This window comes from Mobula birostris, chromosome 6, assembly GCF_030028105.1.
Source record: "Mobula birostris isolate sMobBir1 chromosome 6, sMobBir1.hap1, whole genome shotgun sequence".
Classification (NCBI taxonomy): Eukaryota; Metazoa; Chordata; class Chondrichthyes; order Myliobatiformes; family Myliobatidae; genus Mobula; species Mobula birostris.
In genome coordinates, this window is record NC_092375.1 from 96,846,673 (window position 1) to 96,868,548 (window position 21,876).

Here is a 21,876-nt window from a genome sequence, read left to right on the forward strand (position 1 = left end):
GGAGTATTCCTGGTCGCGATCGGTGTACATTTTAACTGTCCGGGGAGTATTCCTGGTCGCGGTCGGTGTACATATTAACTGCCCACGGAGTATTCCTGGTCACGGTCGGTGTACATTTTAACTGCCGAGGGAGTACTCCTGGTCGCGGTCGTGTCCATTTTAACTGCCGAGGGAGTATTCCTGGTCGCGGTCGGTGTCCATTTTAACCGCCTGGTCAGTATTCCTGGTCGCGGTCGGTGTCCATTTTAACCGCCCAAGGAGAATTCCCTGCCGTGGTCGGTTTCCATTTTAACCGCCCGGGGAGTTAACTGCATTCGGAGTACTCCTGGTCGCGGTCGGTGTACATTTTAATGGCTGAGGGAGTATTCCTGGTCGAGGTCGGTGTACATTTTAACGGCCGAGGTGGTGTTCCTGGTCACGATCGATGTACATTTTAGCGGCCGGTGGAATATTCCTGCTTGCGGTCGGTGTACATTTTAACTGCCGAGCGAGTACTCCTGGTCGCGGTCGGTGTCCATTTTAACTGCCGAGGGAGTACTCCTGGTCGCGGTCGGTGTCCATTTTAACTGCCGAGGGAGTACTCCTGGTCGCGGTCGGTGTACATTTTAACTGCCGAGGGAGTACTCCTGGTCGCGGTCGGTGTCCAATTTAACCACCAAGGGATTATTCCTGGTCGCAGTCGGTGTACATTTTAACTGCCCAGGGAGTATTCCCGGTCGCGGTCGGTGTACATTTTAACCGCCCGGGGAGTATTCCTGGTCGCGGTCGGTGTAAATTTTAACTGCCGAGGGAGTACTCCTGGTCGCTGTCGGTCTATATTTTAACTGCCCGGGAAGAATTCCTGGTCGCGGTCGGTGTACATTCTAACCACCGGGTGAGTACTCCTGGTCGCGGTTGGTGACATTTTAACTGCTGGGGAGTATTCCTGGTCGCGGTCGGTGTACATTTTAACTGCCGAGGGAGTATTCCTGGTCTCGGTTGGTGAACATTTTCACTGCCGAGGGAGTATTCCTGGTCACGGTCCGTGTACATTTTAACCACGAAGGGAGGATTCCTGGTCGCGGTCGGTGTACATTTTAACTGCCCAGGGAGTATTCCCGGTCGCGGTCGGTGTACCTTTTAACCGCCCAGGGAGTATTCCTGGTCACGGTTGGTGTACATTTTAACCGCCGGGGGAGTACTCCTGGTCGCGGTCGGTATACATTTTAACCACGAAGGGAGGCTTCGTGGTCGCAGTCAGTGTACATTTTAACTGCCCAGGGAGTGTTCCCGGTCGCGGTCGGTGCACATTTTAACTGCCCGGGGAGTCCTCCTGGTCACGGTCGGTGTGCATTTTAACTGCCCGGGGAGTATTCTTGGTCGCGGTCGGTGGACATTTTAACTGCCCGGGGAGTATTCCTGGTCGCGGTCGGTGTACATTTTAACTGCCCGGGGAGTACTCCTGGTCGCGGTCGGTGTTCATTTTAACTGCCCGGAGAGTACTCCTGTTCGCGGTCGGTGTACATTTTAACTGCCCCGGGAGTATTCCTGGTCGCGGTATGTGTACATTTTAACTCCCAAGGGAGTACTCCGGTTCGCTCTCGGTGTATATTTTAACTGCCCGGGGAGTATTTCTTGTCGCGGTCGGTGTACATTTTAACTGCCCGGGGAGTCCTCCTGGTCACGGTCGGTGTACATCTTAACTGCCCGGGGAGTATTCTTGGTCGCGGTCGGTGGACATTTTAACTGCCTGGGGAGTACTCCTGGTCGCGGTCGGTGTACATTTTAACTGCCGAGGGAGTATTCCTGGTCGCGATTCGTGTACATTTTAACTGCCCGGGGAGTATTCCTGGTCGCGGTCGGTGTATATTTTAACTGCCCGGGGAGTATTCCTGGTCGCGGTCGGTGTACATTTTAACTGCCCGGGGAGTACTCCTGGTTGCGGTCGGTGTACATTTTAACTGCCTGGAGAGTACTCCTGGTCGCGGTCGGTGTACATTTTAACTGCCCGGGGAGTACTCCTGGTTGCGGTCGGTGTACATTTTAACTGCCTGGAGAGTACTCCTGGTCGCGGTCGGTGTACATTTTAACTGCCCCGGGAGTATTCTTGGTCGCGGTTGGTGTACATTTTTACTACAGTGGGAGTACTCCTGGTCGCGGTCGGTGTACATTTTAACTGCCGAGCGAGTACTCCTGGTCGCGGTCGGTATACATTTTAACTGCCGAGGGACTACTCCTGGTCGCGGTCGTGTCCATTTTAACTGCCGAGGGAGTATTCCTGGTCGCGGTCGGTGTCCATTTTAACCGCCTGGTCAGTATTCCTGGTCGCGGTCGGTGTCCATTTTAACCGCCCAAGGAGAATTCCCTGCCGCGGTCGGTTTCCATTTTAACCGCCCGGGGAGTTAACTGCACTCGGAGTACTCCTGGTCACGGTCGGTGTACACATTAACTGCCCGGGGAGTACTCCTGGTCGCGGTCGGTGTACATTTTATCTGCCGAGGGAGTATTCCTGGTCGCGGTCGGTGTCCAGTTTAACCGCCCAGGGAGAATTCCCTGTCGCGGTCGGTTTCGATTTTAACGGCCTCGGGAGTTAACTGCATGGGGAGTACTCCTGGTCGCGGTCGGTGTACACTTTAACTGCCCAGGGAGTATTCCTGGTCGCGGTTGGTGTACATTTTAACTGTCCGCGGAGTATTCCTGGTCGCGGTCGGTGTACATTTTAATGGCCGAGGGAGTGTTCCTGCTCGCGGTCGGTGTACATTTTAACGGGCGGGGGAGTGTTCCTGCTCGCGGTCGGTGTACATTTTAACCGTCGGGGGAGTATTCCTGGTCACGATCGGTGTACATGTTAGCGGCCGGTGGAATATTCCTGCTCGCGGTCGGTGTACATTTTAACTGCCGAGCGAGTACTCCTGGTCGCGGTCGGTGTCCATTTTAACTGCCGAGGGAGTACTCCTGGTCGCAGTCGGTGTACATTTTAACCACGAAGGGATTATTCCTGGTCGCAGTCGGTGTACATTTTAACTGCCCAGGGAGTATTCCCGGTCGCGGTCGGTGTACATTTTAACCGCCCGCGGAGTATTCCTGGTCGAGGTCGGTGTACATTTTAACGGCCGAGGGGGTGTTCCTGGTCGCGGTCGGTGTACATTTTAATAGCCGAGGGAGTGTTCCTGCTCGCGGTCGGTGTACATTTTAACCGCCGGGGGAGTATTCCTGGTCACGATCGGTGTACATTTTAGCGGCCGGTGGAATATTCCTGGTCGCGGTCGGTGTACATTTTAACTGCCGAGCGAGTACTCCTGGTCGCGGTCGGTGCACATTTTAACTACCGGGGGAGTATTCCTGGTCGCAGTCTTTGTACATTTTAACCGCACGGGGAATACTCCTGGTCGCGGTCGGTGTACACTTTAACTGCCCGGGTAGTATTGCTGGTCGTGGTCGGTGTACATTTTAACTGCCCAGGGAGTATTCCTGGTCGCCGTCGGTGTACATTTTAACTGCCGAAGGAGTATTCCTGGTCGCGGTCGGTGTACATTTTAACTGTCCGGTGAGTATTCCTGGTCGTGATCGGTGTACACTTTAACTGCCCGGGGAGTATTCCCGGTCGCTGTCGGTGTACATTTTAACTGCCGGGGGAGTATTCCTGGTCTCGGTCGGTGTACATTTTAACTGCCGTGGGAGTACTCCTGGTCACCGTCGGTGTACATTTTAACTGCCGAGGGAGTACTCCTGGTTGCGGTCGGTGTACATTTTAACTGCCCGGGGAGTACTCCTGGTCGCGGTCGGTGTACATTTTAACTGCCCGGAGAGTACTCCTGGTTGCGGTCGGTGTACATTTTAACTGACCGGGAGTATTCCTGGTCGCGGTGTGTGTACATTTTAACTGTCCGGTGAGTATTCCTGGTCGCGATCGGTGAACACTTTAACTGCCCGGGGAGTATTCCTGGTCGCGGTCGGTGTACATTTTAACTGCCCGGGGAGTATTCCTGGTCACGGTCGGTGTACATTTTAACTGCCCGGGGAGTACTCCTGGTCGCGGTCGGTGTACATTTTAACTGCCCGGAGAGTACTCCTGGTTGCGGTCGGTGTACATTTTAACTGACCGGGAGTATTCCTGGTCGCGGTGTGTGTACTTTTTAACTGTCGAGGGAGTACTCCTGGTCGCGGTCGGTGTATATTTTAACTGCCCGGGGAGTATTCCTGGTCGCGGTCGGTGTACATTTTAACTGCCCGGGGAGTACTCCTGGTTGCAGTTGGTGTACATTTTAACTGCCCGGAGAGTACTCCTGGTCGCGGTCGGTGTACATTTTAACTGCCCCGGGAGTATTCCTGGTCGCGGTATGTGTACATCTTAACTCCCGAGGGAGTACTCCTGGTCACTGTCGGTGTATATTTTAACTGCCCGGGGAGTATTCCTGGTCGCGGTCGGTGTACATTTTAACTGCCGAGAGAGTATTCCTGGTCGCGATCGGTGTACATTTTAACTGTCCGGGGAGTATTCCTGGTCGCGGTCGGTGTACATATTAACTGCCCACAGAGTATTCCTGGTCACGGTCGGTGTACATTTTAACTGCCCAGGGAGTATTTCTGGTCGCGGTCGGTGTACATTTTAACTGCCGAGGGAGTATTCCTGGTCGTGGTCGGTGTACATTTTAACTGCCCAGGGAGTATTTCTGGTCGCGGTCGGTGTACATTTTAACTGCCGAGCGAGTACTCCTGGTCGCGGTCGGTATACATTTTAACTGCCGAGGGAGTACTCCTTTTCGCGGTCGTGTCCATTTTAACTGCCGAGGGAGTATTCCTGGTCGCGGTCGGTGTCCATTTTAACCGCCTGGTCAGTATTCCTGGTCGCGCTCGGTGTCCATTTTAACCACCCAAGGAGAATTCCCTGCCGCGTGACGTTTCCACTTTAACCGCCCGGGGAATTAACTGCACTCGGAGTACTCCTGGTCACGGTCGGTGTACACTTTAACTGCCCGGGGAGTACTCCTGGTCGCGGTCGGTGTACATTTTAACTGCCGAGGGAGTATTCCTGGTCGCGGTCGGTGTCCATTTTAACCGCCCAGGGAGAATTCCCTGTCGCGGTCGGATTCCATTTTAATGGCCTGGGGAGTTAACTGCACGGGGAGTGCTCCTGGTCGCGGTCGGTGTACACTTTAACTGCCCGGGGAGGATTCCTGGTCGCGGTTGGTGTACATTTTAACTGTCCGCGGAGTATTCCTGGTCGAGGTCGGTGTACATTTTAACCGTCGGGGGAGTATTCCTGGTCACGATCGGTGTACATTTTAGCGGCCGTTGGAATATTCCTGCTCGCCTTCGGTGTACATTTTAACTGCCGAGCGAGTACTCCTGGTCGCGGTCGGTATACATTTTAACTGCCGAGCGAGTACTCCTGGTCACGGTCGGTATACATTTTAACTGCCGAGGGAGTACTCCTGGTCGCGGTCGGTGTCCATTTTAACTGCCGAGGGAGTACTCCTGGTCGCGGTCGGTGTCCATTTTAACCACGAAGTTATTATTCCTGGTCGCGGTCGGTGTACATTTTAACTGCCCAGGGAGTATTCCCGGTCGCGGTCGGTGTACATTTTAACCGCCCGGGGAGTATTCCTGGTCGCGGTCGGTGTACATTTTAACTGCCGAGGGAGTACTCCTGGTCGCTGTCGGTCTATATTTTAACTGCCCGGGGAGAATTCCTGGTCGCGGTCGGTGTATATTCTAACCGCCGGGTGAGTACTCCTGGTCGCGGTTGGTGACATTTTAACCGCTGGGCAGTATTCCTGGTCGCGGTCGGTGTACATTTTAACTGCCGAGGGAGTATTCCTGGTCTCAGTCGGTGAACATTTTCACTGCCGAGGGAGTATTCCTGGTCGCGGTCCGTGTACATTTTAACCACGAAGGGAGTATTCCTGGTCGCGGTATGTGTACATTTTAACTCCCAAGGGAGTACTCCGGTTCGCTCTCGGTGTATATTTTAACTGCCCGGGGAGTATTTCTTGTCGCGGTCGGTGTACATTTTAACTGCCCGGGGAGTCCTCCTGGTCACGGTCGGTGTACATCTTAACTGCCCGGGGAGTATTCTTGGTCGCGGTCGGTGGACATTTTAACTGCCTGGGGAGTACTCCTGGTCGCGGTCGGTGTCCATTTTAACTGCCGAGGGAGTACTCCTGGTCGCGGTCGGTGTCCATTTTAACCACGAAGTTATTATTCCTGGTCGCGGTCGGTGTACATTTTAACTGCCCAGGGAGTATTCCCGGTCGCGGTCGGTGTACATTTTAACCGCCCAGGGAGTATTCCTGGTCGCGGTCGGTGTACATTTTAACTGCCGAGGGAGTACTCCTGGTCGCTGTCGGTCTATATTTTAACTGCCCGGGGAGAATTCCTGGTCGCGGTCGGTGTACATTCTAACCGCCGGGTGAGTACTCCTGGTCGCGGTTGGTGACATTTTAACCGCTGGGGAGTATTCCTGGTCGCGGTCGGTGTACATTTTAACTGCCGAGGGAGTATTCCTGGTCTCAGTCGGTGAACATTTTCACTGCCGAGGGAGTATTCCTGGTCGCGGTCCGTGTACATTTTAACCACGAAGGGAGGATTCCTGGTCGCAGTTGGTGTACATTTTAACTGCCCAGGGAGTATTCCCGGTCGCGGTCGGTGTACCTTTTAACCGCCCAGGGAGTATTCCTGGTCACGGTTGGTGTACATTTTAACCGGCGGGGGAATACTCCTGGTCGCGGTCGGTATACATTTTAACCACGAAGAGAGGCTTCGTGGTCGCAGTCAGTGTACATTTTAACTGCCCAGGGAGTATTCCCGGTCGCGGTCGGTGCACATTTTAACTGCCGGGGGAGTATTCCTGGTCGCAGTCGTTGTACATTTTAACCGCACGGGGAATACTCCTGGTCGCGGTCGGTGTACACTTTAACTGCCCGGGGAGTATTCCTGGTCGTGGTCGTTGTACATTTTAACTGCCCAGGGAGTATTCCTGGTCGCCGTCGGTGTACATTTTAACTGCCGAAGGAGTATTCCTGGTCGCGGTCGGTGTACATTTTAACTGTCCGGTGAGTATTCCTGGTCGCGATCGGTGAACACTTTAACTGCCCGGGGAGTATTCCTGGTCGCGGTCGGTGTACATTTTAACTGCCCGGGGAGTATTCCTGGTCACGGTCGGTGTACATTTAACTGCCCGGGGAGTACTCCTGGTCGCGGTCGGTGTACATTTTAACTGCCCGGAGAGTACTCCTGGTTGCGGTCGGTGTACATTTTAACTGACCGGGAGTATTCCTGGTCGCGGTGTGTGTACTTTTTAACTGTCGAGGGAGTACTCCTGGTCGCGGTCGGTGTATATTTTAACTGCCCGGGGAGTATTCCTGGTCGCGGTCGGTGTACATTTTAACTGCCCGGGGAGTACTCCTGGTTGCGGTTGGTGTACATTTTAACTGCCCGGAGAGTACTCCTGGTCGCGGTCGGTGTACATTTTAACTGCCCCGGGAGTATTCCTGGTCGCGGTATGTGTACATCTTAACTCCCGAGGGAGTACTCCTGGTCACTGTCGGTGTATATTTTAACTGCCCGGGGAGTATTCCTGGTCGCGGTCGGTGTACATTTTAACTGCCGAGGGAGTATTCCTGGTCGCGATCGGTGTACATTTTAACTGTCCGGGGAGTATTCCTGGTCGCGGTCGGTGTACTTATTAACTGCCCACGGAGTATTCCTGGTCACGGTCGGTGTACATTTTAACTGCCGAGGGAGTACTCCTGGTCGCGGTCGTGTCCATTTTAACTGCCGAGGGAGTATTCCTGGTCGCGGTCGGTGTCCATTTTAACCGCCTGGTCAGTATTCCTGGTCGCGGTCGGTGTCCATTTTAACCGCCCAAGGAGAATTCCCTGCCGCGGTCGGTTTCCATTTTAACCGCCCGGGGAGTTAACTGCATTCGGAGTACTCCTGGTCGCGGTCGGTGTACATTTTAATGGCCGAGGGAGTATTCCTGGTCGAGGTCGGTGTACATTTTAACGGCCGAGGGGGTGTTCCTGGTCACGATCGATGTACATTTTAGCGGCCGGTGGAATATTCCTGGTCGCGGTCGGTGTACATTTTAACTGCCGAGCGAGTACTCCTGGTCGCGGTCGGTGTCCATTTTAACTGCCGAGGGAGTACTCCTGGTCGCGGTCGGTGTCCATTTTAACTGCCGAGGGAGTACTCCTGGTCGCGGTCGGTGTCCATTTTAACCACCAAGGGATTATTCCTGGTCGCAGTCAGTGTACATTTTAACTGCCCAGGGAGTATTCCCGGTCGCGGTCGGTGTACATTTTAACCGCCCGGGGAGTATTCCTGGTCGCGGTCGGTGTACATTTTAACTGCCGAGGGAGTACTCCTGGTCGCTGTCGGTCTATATTTTAACTGCCCGGGGAGAATTCCTGGTCGCGGTCGGTGTACATTCTAACCGCCGGGTGAGTACTCCTGGTCGCGGTTGGTGACATTTTAACTGCTGGGGAGTATTCCTGGTCACGGTCGGTGTACATTTTAACTGCCGAGGGAGTATTCCTGGTCTCGGTCGGTGAACATTTTCACTGCCGAGGGAGTATTCCTGGTCACGGTCCGTGTACATTTTAACCACGAAGGGAGGATTCCTGGTCGCGGTCGGTGTACATTTTAACTGCCCAGGGAGTATTCCCGGTCGCGGTCGGTGTACCTTTTAACCGCCCAGGGAGTATTCCTGGTCACGGTTGGTGTACATTTTAACCGCCGGGGGAGTACTCCTGGTCGCGGTCGGTATACATTTTAACCACGAAGGGAGGCTTCGTGGTCGCAGTCAGTGTACATTTTAACTGCCCAGGGAGTATTCCCGGTCGCGGTCGGTGCACATTTTGACTGCCGGGGGAGTATTCCTGGTCGCGGTCGTTGTACATTTTAACCGCACGGGGAATACTCCTGGTCGCGGTCGGTGTACACTTTAACTGCCCGGGGAGTATTCCTGGTCGTGGTCGGTGTACATTTTAACTGCCCAGGGAGTATTCCTGGTCGCCGTCGGTGTACATTTTAACTGCCGAAGGAGAATTCCTGGTCGCGGTCGGTGTACATTTTAACTGTCCGGTGAGTATTCCTGGTCGCGATCGGTGTACACTTTAACTGCCCGGGGAGTATTCCCGGTCGCGGTTGGTGTACATTTTAACTGCCTGGGGAGTATTCCTGGTCGCGGTCGGTGTACATTTTAACTGCCGAGGGAGTACTCCTGGTCGCGGTCGGTGTACATTTTAACTGCCCGGTGAGTACTCCTGGTCGCGGTCGGTGTACATTTTAACTGCCGGGGGAGTATTCCTGGTCGCGGTCGGCGTACATTTTAACTGCCGGGGGAGTATTCCTGGTCGCGGTCGGCATACATTTTAACTGCCGAGGGAGTACTCCTGGTCGCGGTTGGTGTACATTTTAACTGCCCGGAGAGTACTCCTGGTTGCGGTCGGTGTACATTTTAACTGACCGGGAGTATTCCTGGTTGCGGTGTGTGTACATTTTAACTGTCGAGTGAGTACTCCTGGTCGCGGTCGGTGTACATTTTAACTGCCCGGAGAGTACTCCTGGTTGCGGTCGGTGTACATTTTAACTGCCCCGGGAGTATTCCTGTTCGCGGTATGTGTACATTTTAACTCCCGAGGCAGTATTCCTGGTCACGGTTGGTGTACATTTTAACCGGCGGGGGAATACTCCTGGTCGCGGTCGGTATACATTTTAACCACGAAGAGAGGCTTCGTGGTCGCAGTCAGTGTACATTTTAACTGCCCAGGGAGTATTCCCGGTCGCGGTCGGTGCACATTTTAACTGCCGGGGGAGTATTCCTGGTCGCGGTCGTTGTACATTTTAACCGCACGGGGAATACTCCTGGTCGCGGTCGGTGTACACTTTAACTGACCGGGGAGTATTCCTGGTCGTGGTCGTTGTACATTTTAACTGCCCAGGGAGTATTCCTGGTCGCCGTCGGTGTACATTTTAACTGCCCGGGGAGTATTCCTGGTCGCGGTCGGTGTACATTTTAACTGCCCGGGGAGTACTCCTGGTTGCGGTTGGTGTACATTTTAACTGCCCGGAGAGTACTCCTGGTCGCGGTCGGTGTACATTTTAACTGCCCCGGGAGTATTCCTGGTCGCGGTATGTGTACATCTTAACTCCCGAGGGAGTACTCCTGGTCACTGTCGGTGTATATTTTAACTGCCCGGGGAGTATTCCTGGTCGCGGTCGGTGTACATTTTAACTGCCGAGGGAGTATTCCTGGTCGCGATCGGTGTACATTTTAACTGTCCGGGGAGTATTCCTGGTCGCGGTCGGTGTACATATTAACTGCCCACGGAGTATTCCTGGTCACGGTCGGTGTACATTTTAACTGCCGAGGGAGTACTCCTGGTCGCGGTCGTGTCCATTTTAACTGCCGAGGGAGTATTCCTGGTCGCGGTCGGTGTCCATTTTAACCGCCTGGTCAGTATTCCTGGTCGCGGTCGGTGTCCATTTTAACCGCCCAAGGAGAATTCCCTGCCGTGGTCGGTTTCCATTTTAACCGCCCGGGGAGTTAACTGCATTCGGAGTACTCCTGGTCGCGGTCGGTGTACATTTTAATGGCTGAGGGAGTATTCCTGGTCGAGGTCGGTGTACATTTTAACGGCCGAGGTGGTGTTCCTGGTCACGATCGATGTACATTTTAGCGGCCGGTGGAATATTCCTGCTTGCGGTCGGTGTACATTTTAACTGCCGAGCGAGTACTCCTGGTCGCGGTCGGTGTCCATTTTAACTGCCGAGGGAGTACTCCTGGTCGCGGTCGGTGTCCATTTTAACTGCCGAGGGAGTACTCCTGGTCGCGGTCGGTGTACATTTTAACTGCCGAGGGAGTACTCCTGGTCGCGGTCGGTGTCCAATTTAACCACCAAGGGATTATTCCTGGTCGCAGTCGGTGTACATTTTAACTGCCCAGGGAGTATTCCCGGTCGCGGTCGGTGTACATTTTAACCGCCCGGGGAGTATTCCTGGTCGCGGTCGGTGTAAATTTTAACTGCCGAGGGAGTACTCCTGGTCGCTGTCGGTCTATATTTTAACTGCCCGGGAAGAATTCCTGGTCGCGGTCGGTGTACATTCTAACCACCGGGTGAGTACTCCTGGTCGCGGTTGGTGACATTTTAACTGCTGGGGAGTATTCCTGGTCGCGGTCGGTGTACATTTTAACTGCCGAGGGAGTATTCCTGGTCTCGGTTGGTGAACATTTTCACTGCCGAGGGAGTATTCCTGGTCACGGTCCGTGTACATTTTAACCACGAAGGGAGGATTCCTGGTCGCGGTCGGTGTACATTTTAACTGCCCAGGGAGTATTCCCGGTCGCGGTCGGTGTACCTTTTAACCGCCCAGGGAGTATTCCTGGTCACGGTTGGTGTACATTTTAACCGCCGGGGGAGTACTCCTGGTCGCGGTCGGTATACATTTTAACCACGAAGGGAGGCTTCGTGGTCGCAGTCAGTGTACATTTTAACTGCCCAGGGAGTGTTCCCGGTCGCGGTCGGTGCACATTTTGACTGCCGGGGGAGTATTCCTGGTCGCGGTCGTTGTACATTTTAACCGCACGGGGAATACTCCTGGTCGCGGTCGGTGTACACTTTAACTGCCCGGGGAGTATTCCTGGTCGTGGTCGGTGTACATTTTAACTGCCCAGGGAGTATTCCTGGTCGCCGTCGGTGTACATTTTAACTGCCGAAGGAGTATTCCTGGTCGCGGTCGGTGTACATTTTAACTGTCCGGTGAGTATTCCTGGTCGCGATCGGTGTACACTTTAACTGCCCGGGGAGTATTCCCGGTCGCGGTCGGTGTACATTTTAACTGCCTGGGGAGTATTCCTGGTCGCGGTCGGTGTACATTTTAACTGCCTGGGGAGTACTCCTGGTCGCGATCGGTGTACACTTTAACTGCCCGGGGAGTACTCCTGGTCGCGGTCGGTGTACATTTTAACTGCCCGGGGAGTACTCCTGGTCGCGGTCGGTGTACATTTTAACTGCCGGGGGAGTATTCCTGGTCGCGGTCGGCATACATTTTAACTGCCGGGGGAGTATTCCTGGTCGCGGTCGGCGTACATTTTAACTGCCGAGGGAGTACTCCTGGTCGCGCTCGGTGTACATTTTAACTGCCCGGAGAGTACTCCTGGTTGCGGTCGGTGTACATTTTAACTGACCGGGAGTATTCCTGGTTGCGGTGTGTGTACATTTTAACTGTCGAGTGAGTACTCCTGGTCGCGGTCGGTGTACATTTTAACTGCCCGGAGAGTACTCCTGGTTGCGGTCGGTGTACATTTTAACTGCCCCGGGAGTATTCCTGGTCGCGGTATGTGTACATTTTAACTCCCGAGGGAGTACTCCTGGTCGCTGTCGGTGTATATTTTAACTGCCGTGGGAGTATTCCTGGTCGCGGTCGGTGTACATTTTAACCACGAAGGGAGGCTTCGTGGTCGCAGTCAGTGTACATTTTAACTGCCCAGGGAGTATTCCCGGTCGCGGTCGGTGCACATTTTGACTGCCGGGGGAGTATTCCTGGTCGCGGTCGTTGTACATTTTAACCGCACGGGGAATACTCCTGGTCGCGGTCGGTGTACACTTTAACTGCCCGGGGAGTATTCCTGGTCGTGGTCGGTGTACATTTTAACTGCCCAGGGAGTATTCCTGGTCGCCGTCGGTGTACATTTTAACTGCCGAAGGAGTATTCCTGGTCACGGTCGGTGTACATTTTAACTGCCGAGGGAGTACTCCTGGTTGCGGTCGGCGTACATTTTAACTGCCCGGAGAGTACTCCTGGTTGCGGTCGGTGTACATTTTAACTGCCCGGAGAGTACTCCTGGTTGCGGTCGGTGTACATTTTAACTGCCCCGGGAGTATTCCTGGTCGCGGTATGTGTACATTTTAACTGCCGAGGGAGTACTCCTGGTCGCGGTCGGTGTATATTTTAACTGCCCAGGGAGTATTCCTGGTCGCGGTCGGTGTACATTTTAACTGCCCGGGGAGTCCTCCTGGTCACGGTCGGTGTACATCTTAACTGCCCGGGGAGTATTCTTGGTCGCGGTCGGTGGACATTTTAACTGCCTGGGGAGTACTCCTGGTCGCGGTCGGTGTACATTTTAACTGCCGAGGGAGTATTCCTGGTCGCGATTCGTGTACATTTTAACTGCCCGGGGAGTATTCCTGGTCGCGGTCGGTGTATATTTTAACTGCCCGGGGAGTATTCCTGGTCGCGGTCGGTGTACATTTTAACTGCCCGGGGAGTACTCCTGGTTGCGGTCGGTGTACATTTTAACTGCCTGGAGAGTACTCCTGGTCGCGGTCGGTGTACATTTTAACTGCCCGGGGAGTACTCCTGGTTGCGGTCGGTGTACATTTTAACTGCCTGGAGAGTACTCCTGGTCGCGGTCGGTGTACATTTTAACTGCCCCGGGAGTATTCTTGGTCGCGGTTGGTGTACATTTTAACTCCCGAGGGAGTACTCCTGGTCACTGTCGGTGTATATTTTAACTGCCCGGGGAGTATTCCTGGTCGCGGTCGGTGTACATTTTAACTGCCCGGGGAGTCCTCCTGGTCACGGTCGGTGTGCATTTTAACTGCCCGGGGAGTATTCTTGGTCGCGGTCGGTGGACATTTTAACTGCCTGGGGAGTATTCCTGGTCGCGGTCGGTGTACATTTTAACTGCCGAGGGAGTATTCCTGGTCGCGGTGGGTGTACATTTTAACTGCCGAGGGAGTATTCCTGGTCGCGGTCGGTGTATATTTTAACTGCCCGGGGAGTATTCCTGGTCGCGGTCGGTGTACATTTTAACTGCCCGGGGAGTACTCCTGGTTGCGGTCGGTGTACATTTTCACTGCCTGGAGAGTACTCCTGGTCGCGGTCGGTGTACATTTTAACTGCCCCGGGAGTATTCTTGGTCGCGGTATGTGTACATTTTAACTCCCGAGGGAGTACTCCTGGTCACTGTCGGTGTATATTTTAACTGCCCGGGGAGTATTCCTGGTCGCGGACGGTGTACATTTTAACTGCCCGGGGAGTCCTCCTGGTCACGGTCGGTGTGCATTTTAACTGCCCGGGGAGTATTCTTGGTCGCGGTCGGTGGACATTTTAACTGCCTGGGGAGTATTCCTGGTCGCGGTCGGTGTACATTTTAACTGCCGAGGGAGTATTCCTGGTCGCGGTGGGTGTACATTTTAACTGCCGAGGGAGTATTCCTGGTCGCGGTCGGTGTACATTTTAACTGTCCGGGGAGTATTCCTGGTTGCGGTCGGTGTACATTTTAACTGCCTGGAGAGTACTCCTGGTCGCGGTCGGTGTACATTTTAACTGCCCCGGGAGTATTCTTGGTCGCGGTATGTGTACATTTTAACTCCCGAGGGAGTACTCCTGGTCACTGTCGGTGTATATTTTAACTGCCCGGGGAGTATTCCTGGTCGCGGTCGGTGTACATTTTAACTGCCCGGGGAGTCCTCCTGGTCACGGTCGGTGTGCATTTTAACTGCCCGGGGAGTATTCTTGGTCGCGGTCGGTGGACATTTTAACTGCCTGGGGAGTATTCCTGGTCGCGGTCGGTGTACATTTTAACTGCTGAGGGAGTATTCCTGGTCGCGGTGGGTGTACATTTTAACTGCCGAGGGAGTATTCCTGGTCGCGGTCGGTGTACATTTTAACTGCCCGGGGAGTATTCCTAGTTGCGGTCGGTGTACATTTTAACTGTCGAGCGAGTACTCCTGGTCGCGGTCGGTATACATTTTTACTGCTGAGCGAGTACTCCTGGTCGCGGTCGGTGTACATTTTAACTGCCGAGCGAGTACTCCTGGTCGCGGTCGGTGTATATTTTAACTGCCCGGGGAGTATTCCTGGTCGCGGTCGGTGTACATTTTAACTGCCCGGGGAGTACTCCTGGTTGCGGTCGGTGTACATTTTAACTGCCTGGAGAGTACTCCTGGTCGCGGTCGGTGTACATTTTAACTGCCCCGGGAGTATTCTTGGTCGCGGTATGTGTACATTTTAACTCCCGAGGGAGTACTCCTGGTCACTGTCGGTGTATATTTTAACTGCCCGGGGAGTATTCCTGGTCGCGGTCGGTGTACATTTTAACTGCCCGGGGAGTCCTCATGGTCACGGTCGGTGTGCATTTTAACTGCCCGGGGAGTATTCTTGGTCGCGGTCGGTGGACATTTTAACTGCCTGGGGAGTATTCCTGGTCGCGGTCGGTGTACACTTTAACTGCCGAGGGAGTATTCCTGGTCGCGGTGGGTGTACATTTTAACTGCCGAGGGAGTATTCCTGGTCGCGGTCGGTGTACATTTTAACTGCCCGGGGAGTATTCCTGGTTGCGGTCGGTGTACATTTTAACTGCCGAGGGAGTATTCCTGGTCGCGTTTGGTGTACATTTTAACTACCGAGGGAGTATTCCTGGTCGCGTTTGGTGTACATTTTAACTGCCGAGCGAGTACTCCTGGTCGCGGTCGGTATACATTTTAACTGCCGAGCGAGTACTCCTGGTCGCGGTCGGTATACATTTTTACTGCCGGGGGAGTACTCCTGGTCGCGGTCGGTGTACACTTTAACTGTCCGGGGAATACTCCTGGTCTCGGTCGGTGTACATTTTAACTGCCGAGGGAGTATTCCTGGTCGCGGTCGGTGTCCATTGTAACCGCCCAGGGAGAATTCCCTGTCGCGGTCGGTTTCCATTTTAACGGCCTGGGGAGTTAACTGCACGGGGAGTACTCCTGGTCGCGGTCGGTGTACACTTTAACTGCCCGGGGAGTATTCCTGGTCGCGGTTGGTATACATTTTAACTGTCCGCGGAGTGTTCCTGGTCGAGGTCGTTGTACATTTTAAAGGCCGAGTGGGTGTTCCTGGTCGCGGTCGGTGTACACCTTAATGGCCGATGGAGTGTTCCTGCTCGCGGTCGGTGTACATTTTAACGGGCGGGGGAGTATTCCTGGTCACGATCGGTGTACATTTTAACTGCCGAGGGAGTACTCCTGGTCGCGGTCGGTGTCCATTTTAACCACGAAGGGATTATTCCTGGTCGCAGTCGGTGTACATTTTAACTGCCCAGGGAGTATTCCTGGTCGCGGTCGGTGTACATTTTAACTTTCCGGTGAGTATTCCTGGTCGTGATCGGTGTACACTTTAACTGCCCGGGGAATATTCCCGGTCGCGGTCGGTGTACATTTTAACTGCCGGGGGAGTACTCCTGGTCGCGGTCGTGTACATTTTAACTGCCCGGCGAGTATTCCTGGTCGCGGTCGGTGTACATTTTAACTGTCGAGGGAGTACTCCTGATCGCAGTCGGTGTATATTTTAACTGCCCGGGGAGTATTCCTGGTCGCGGTCGGTGTACATTTTAACTGCCCGGGGAGTACTCCTGGTCGCGGTCGGTGTTCATTTTAACTGCCCGGAGAGTACTCCTGTTCGCGGTCGGTGTACATTTTAACTGCCCGGGGAGTCCTCCTGGTCACTGTCGGTGTATATTTTAACTGCCCGGGGAGTATTCCTGGTCGCGGTCGGTGTACATTTTAACTGCCCGGGGAGTCCTCCTGGTCACGGTCGGTGTGCATTTTAACTGCCCGGGGAGTATTCTTGGTCGCGGTCGGTGGACATTTTAACTGCCCGGGGAGTATTCCTGGTCGCGGTCGGTGTACATTTTAACTGCCCGGGGAGTACTCCTGGTCGCGGTCGGTGTTCATTTTAACTGCCCGGAGAGTACTCCTGTTCGCGGTCGGTGTACATTTTAACTGCCCCGGGAGTATTCCTGGTCGCGGTATGTGTACATTTTAACTCCCAAGGGAGTACTCCGGTTCGCTCTCGGTGTATATTTTAACTGCCCGGGGAGTATTCCTGGTCGCGGTCGGTGTACATTTTAACTGCCCGGGGAGTCCTCCTGGTCACGGTCGGTGTACATTTTAACTGCCCGGGGAGTATTCTTGGTCGCGGTCGGTGGACATTTTAACTGCCTGGGGAGTACTCCTGGTCGCGGTCGGTGTACATTTTAACTGCCGAGGGAGTACTCCTGGTCGCGATTCGTGTACATTTTAACTGTCCGGGGAGTATTCCTGGTCGCGGTCGGTGTATATTTTAACTGCCCAGGGAGTATTCCTGGTCGCGGTCGGTGTACATTTTAACTGTCCGGTGAGTATTCCTGGTCGTGATCGGTGTACACTTTAACTGCCCGGGGAATATTCCCGGTCGCGGTCGGTGTACATTTTAACTGCCGGGGGAGTACTCCTGGTCGCGGTCGTGTACATTTTAACTGCCCGGGGAGTATTCCTGGTCGCGGTCGGTGTACATTTTAACTGCCCGGAGAGTACTCCTGGTTGCGGTCGGTGTACATTTTAACTGTCGAGGGAGTACTCCTGATCGCAGTCGGTGTATATTTTAACTGCCCGGGGAGTATTCTTGGTCGCGGTCGGTGGACATTTTAACTGCCTGGGGAGTACTCCTGGTCGCGGTCGGTGTACATTTTAACTGCCGAGGGAGTATTCCTGGTCGCGATTCGTGTACATTTTAACTGTCCGGGGAGTATTCCTGGTCGCGGTCGGTGTATATTTTAACTGCCCGGGGAGTATTCCTGGTCGCGGTCGGTGTACATTTTAACTGCCCGGGGAGTACTCCTGGTTGCGGTCGGTGTACATTTTAACTGCCTGGAGAGTACTCCTGGTCGCGGTCGGTGTACATTTTAACTGCCCGGGGAGTACTCCTGGTTGCGGTCGGTGTACATTTTAACTGCCTGGAGAGTACTCCTGGTCGCGGTCGGTGTACATTTTAACTGCCCCGGGAGTATTCTTGGTCGCGGTTGGTGTACATTTTTACTACAGAGGGAGTACTCCTGGTCGCGGTCGGTGTACATTTTAACTGCCGAGGGACTACTCCTGGTCGCGGTCGTGTCCATTTTAACTGCCGAGGGAGTATTCCTGGTCGCGGTCGGTGTCCATTTTAACCGCCTGGTCAGTATTCCTGGTCGCGGTCGGTGTCCATTTTAACCGCCCAAGGAGAATTCCCTGCCGCGGTCGGTTTCCATTTTAACCGCCCGGGGAGTTAACTGCACTCGGAGTACTCCTGGTCACGGTCGGTGTACACATTAACTGCCCGGGGAGTACTCCTGGTCGCGGTCGGTGTACATTTTATCTGCCGAGGGAGTATTCCTGGTCGCGGTCGGTGTCCAGTTTAACCGCCCAGGGAGAATTCCCTGTCGCGGTCGGTTTCGATTTTAACGGCCTCGGGAGTTAACTGCATGGGGAGTACTCCTGGTCGCGGTCGGTGTACACTTTAACTGCCCAGGGAGTATTCCTGGTGGCGGTTGGTGTACATTTTAACTGTCCGCGGAGTATTCCTGGTCGCGGTCGGTGTACATTTTAATGGCCGAGGGAGTGTTCCTGCTCGCGGTCGGTGTACATTTTAACGGGCGGGGGAGTGTTCCTGCTCGCGGTCGGTGTACATTTTAACCGTCGGGGGAGTATTCCTGGTCACGATCGGTGTACATGTTAGCGGCCGGTGGAATATTCCTGCTCGCGGTCGGTGTACATTTTAACTGCCGAGCGAGTACTCCTGGTCGCGGTCGGTATACATTTTAACTGCCGAGCGAGTACTCCTGGTCGCGGTCGGTGTCCATTTTAACTGCCGAGGGAGTACTCCTGGTCGCAGTCGGTGTACATTTTAACCACGAAGGGATTATTCCTGGTCGCAGTCGGTGTACATTTTAACTGCCCAGGGAGTATTCCCGGTCGCGGTCGGTGTACATTTTAACCGCCCGCGGAGTATTCCTGGTTGAGGTCGGTGTACATTTTAACGGCCGAGGGGGTGTTCCTGGTCGCGGTCGGTGTACATTTTAATAGCCGAGGGAGTGTTCCTGCTCGCGGTCGGTGTACATTTTAACCGCCGGGGGAGTATTCCTGGTCACGATCGGTGTACATTTTAGCGGCCGGTGGAATATTCCTGGTCGCGGTCGGTGTACATTTTAACTGCCGAGCGAGTACTCCTGGTCGCGGTCGGTGCACATTTTAACTACCGGGGGAGTATTCCTGGTCGCAGTCTTTGTACATTTTAACCGCACGGGGAATACTCCTGGTCGCGGTCGGTGTACACTTTAACTGCCCGGGTAGTATTGCTGGTCGTGGTCGGTGTACATTTTAACTGCCCAGGGAGTATTCCTGGTCGCCGTCGGTGTACATTTTAACTGCCGAAGGAGTATTCCTGGTCGCGGTCGGTGTACATTTTAACTGTCCGGTGAGTATTCCTGGTCGTGATCGGTGTACACTTTAACTGCCCGGGGAGTATTCCCGGTCGCTGTCGGTGTACATTTTAACTGCCGGGGGAGTATTCCTGGTCTCGGTCGGTGTACATTTTAACTGCCGTGGGAGTACTCCTGGTCACCGTCGGTGTACATTTTAACTGCCGAGGGAGTACTCCTGGTTGCGGTCGGTGTACATTTTAACTGCCCGGGGAGTACTCCTGGTCGCGGTCGGTGTACATTTTAACTGCCCGGAGAGTACTCCTGGTTGCGGTCGGTGTACATTTTAACTGACCGGGAGTATTCCTGGTCGCGGTGTGTGTACATTTTAACTGTCCGGTGAGTATTCCTGGTCGCGATCGGTGAACACTTTAACTGCCCGGGGAGTATTCCTGGTCGCGGTCGGTGTACATTTTAACTGCCCGGGGAGTATTCCTGGTCACGGTCGGTGTACATTTTAACTGCCCGGGGAGTACTCCTGGTCGCGGTCGGTGTACATTTTAACTGCCCGGAGAGTACTCCTGGTTGCGGTCGGTGTACATTTTAACTGACCGGGAGTATTCCTGGTCGCGGTGTGTGTACTTTTTAACTGTCGAGGGAGTACTCCTGGTCGCGGTCGGTGAATATTTTAACTGCCCGGGGAGTATTCCTGGTCGCGGTCGGTGTACATTTTAACTGCCCGGGGAGTACTCCTGGTTGCAGTTGGTGTACATTTTAACTGCCCGGAGAGTACTCCTGGTCGCGGTCGGTGTACATTTTAACTGCCCCGGGAGTATTCCTGGTCGCGGTATGTGTACATCTTAACTCCCGAGGGAGTACTCCTGGTCACTGTCGGTGTATATTTTAACTGCCCGGGGAGTATTCCTGGTCGCGGTCGGTGTACATTTTAACTGCCGAGAGAGTATTCCTGGTCGCGATCGGTGTACATTTTAACTGTCCGGGGAGTATTCCTGGTCGCGGTCGGTGTACATATTAACTGCCCACAGAGTATTCCTGGTCACGGTCGGTGTACATTTTAACTGCCCAGGGAGTATTTCTGGTCGCGGTCGGTGTACATTTTAACTGCCGAGGGAGTATTCCTGGTCGTGGTCGGTGTACATTTTAACTGCCCAGGGAGTATTTCTGGTCGCGGTCGGTGTACATTTTAACTGCCGAGCGAGTACTCCTGGTCGCGGTCGGTATACATTTTAACCGCCTGGTCAGTATTCCTGGTCGCGCTCGGTGTCCATTTTAACCACCCAAGGAGAATTCCCTGCCGCGTGACGTTTCCATTTTAACCGCCCGGGGAGTTAACAGCACTCGGAGTACTCCTGGTCACGGTCGGTGTACACTTTAACTGCCCGGGGAGTACTCCTGGTCGCGGTCGGTGTACATTTTAACTGCCGAGGGAGTATTCCTGGTCGCGGTCGGTGTCCATTTTAACCGCCCAGGGAGAATTCCCTGTCGCGGTCGGATTCCATTTTAATGGCCTGGGGAGTTAACTGCACGGGGAGTGCTCCTGGTCGCGGTCGGTGTACACTTTAACTGCCCGGGGAGGATTCCTGGTCGCGGTTGGTGTACATTTTAACTGTCCGCAGAGTATTCCTGGTCGAGGTCGGTGTACATTTTAACCGTCGGGGGAGTATTCCTGGTCACGATCGGTGTACATTTTAGCGGCCGGTGGAATATTCCTGCTCGCCTTCGGTGTACATTTTAACTGCCGAGCGAGTACTCCTGGTCGCGGTCGGTATACATTTTAACTGCCGAGCGAGTACTCCTGGTCGCGGTCGGTATACATTTTAACTGCCGAGGGAGTACTCCTGGTCGCGGTCGGTGTCCATTTTAACTGCCGAGGGAGTACTCCTGGTCGCGGTCGGTGTCCATTTTAACCACGAAGTTATTATTCCTGGTCGCGGTCGGTGTACATTTTAACTGCCCAGGGAGTATTCCCGGTCGCGGTCGGTGTACATTTTAACCGCCCGGGGAGTATTCCTGGTCGCGGTCGGTGTACATTTTAACTGCCGAGGGAGTACACCTGGTCGCTGTCGGTCTATATTTTAACTGCCCGGGGAGAATTCCTGGTCGCGGTCGGTGTATATTCTAACCGCCGGGTGAGTACTCCTGGTCGCGGTTGGTGACATTTTAACCGCTGGGCAGTATTCCTGGTCGCGGTCGGTGTACATTTTAACTGCCGAGGGAGTATTCCTGGTCTCAGTCGGTGAACATTTTCACTGCCGAGGGAGTATTCCTGGTCGCGGTCCGTGTACATTTTAACCACGAAGGGAGTATTCCTGGTCGCGGTATGTGTACATTTTAACTCCCAAGGGAGTACTCCGGTTCGCTCTCGGTGTATATTTTAACTGCCCGGGGAGTATTTCTTGTCGCGGTCGGTGTACATTTTAACTGCCCGGGGAGTCCTCCTGGTCACGGTCGGTGTACATCTTAACTGCCCGGGGAGTATTCTTGGTCGCGGTCGGTGGACATTTTAACTGCCTGGGGAGTACTCCTGGTCGCGGTCGGTGTCCATTTTAACTGCCGAGGGAGTACTCCTGGTCGCGGTCGGTGTCCATTTTAACCACGAAGTTATTATTCCTGGTCGCGGTCGGTGTACATTTTAACTGCCCAGGGAGTATTCCCGGTCGCGGTCGGTGTACATTTTAACCGCC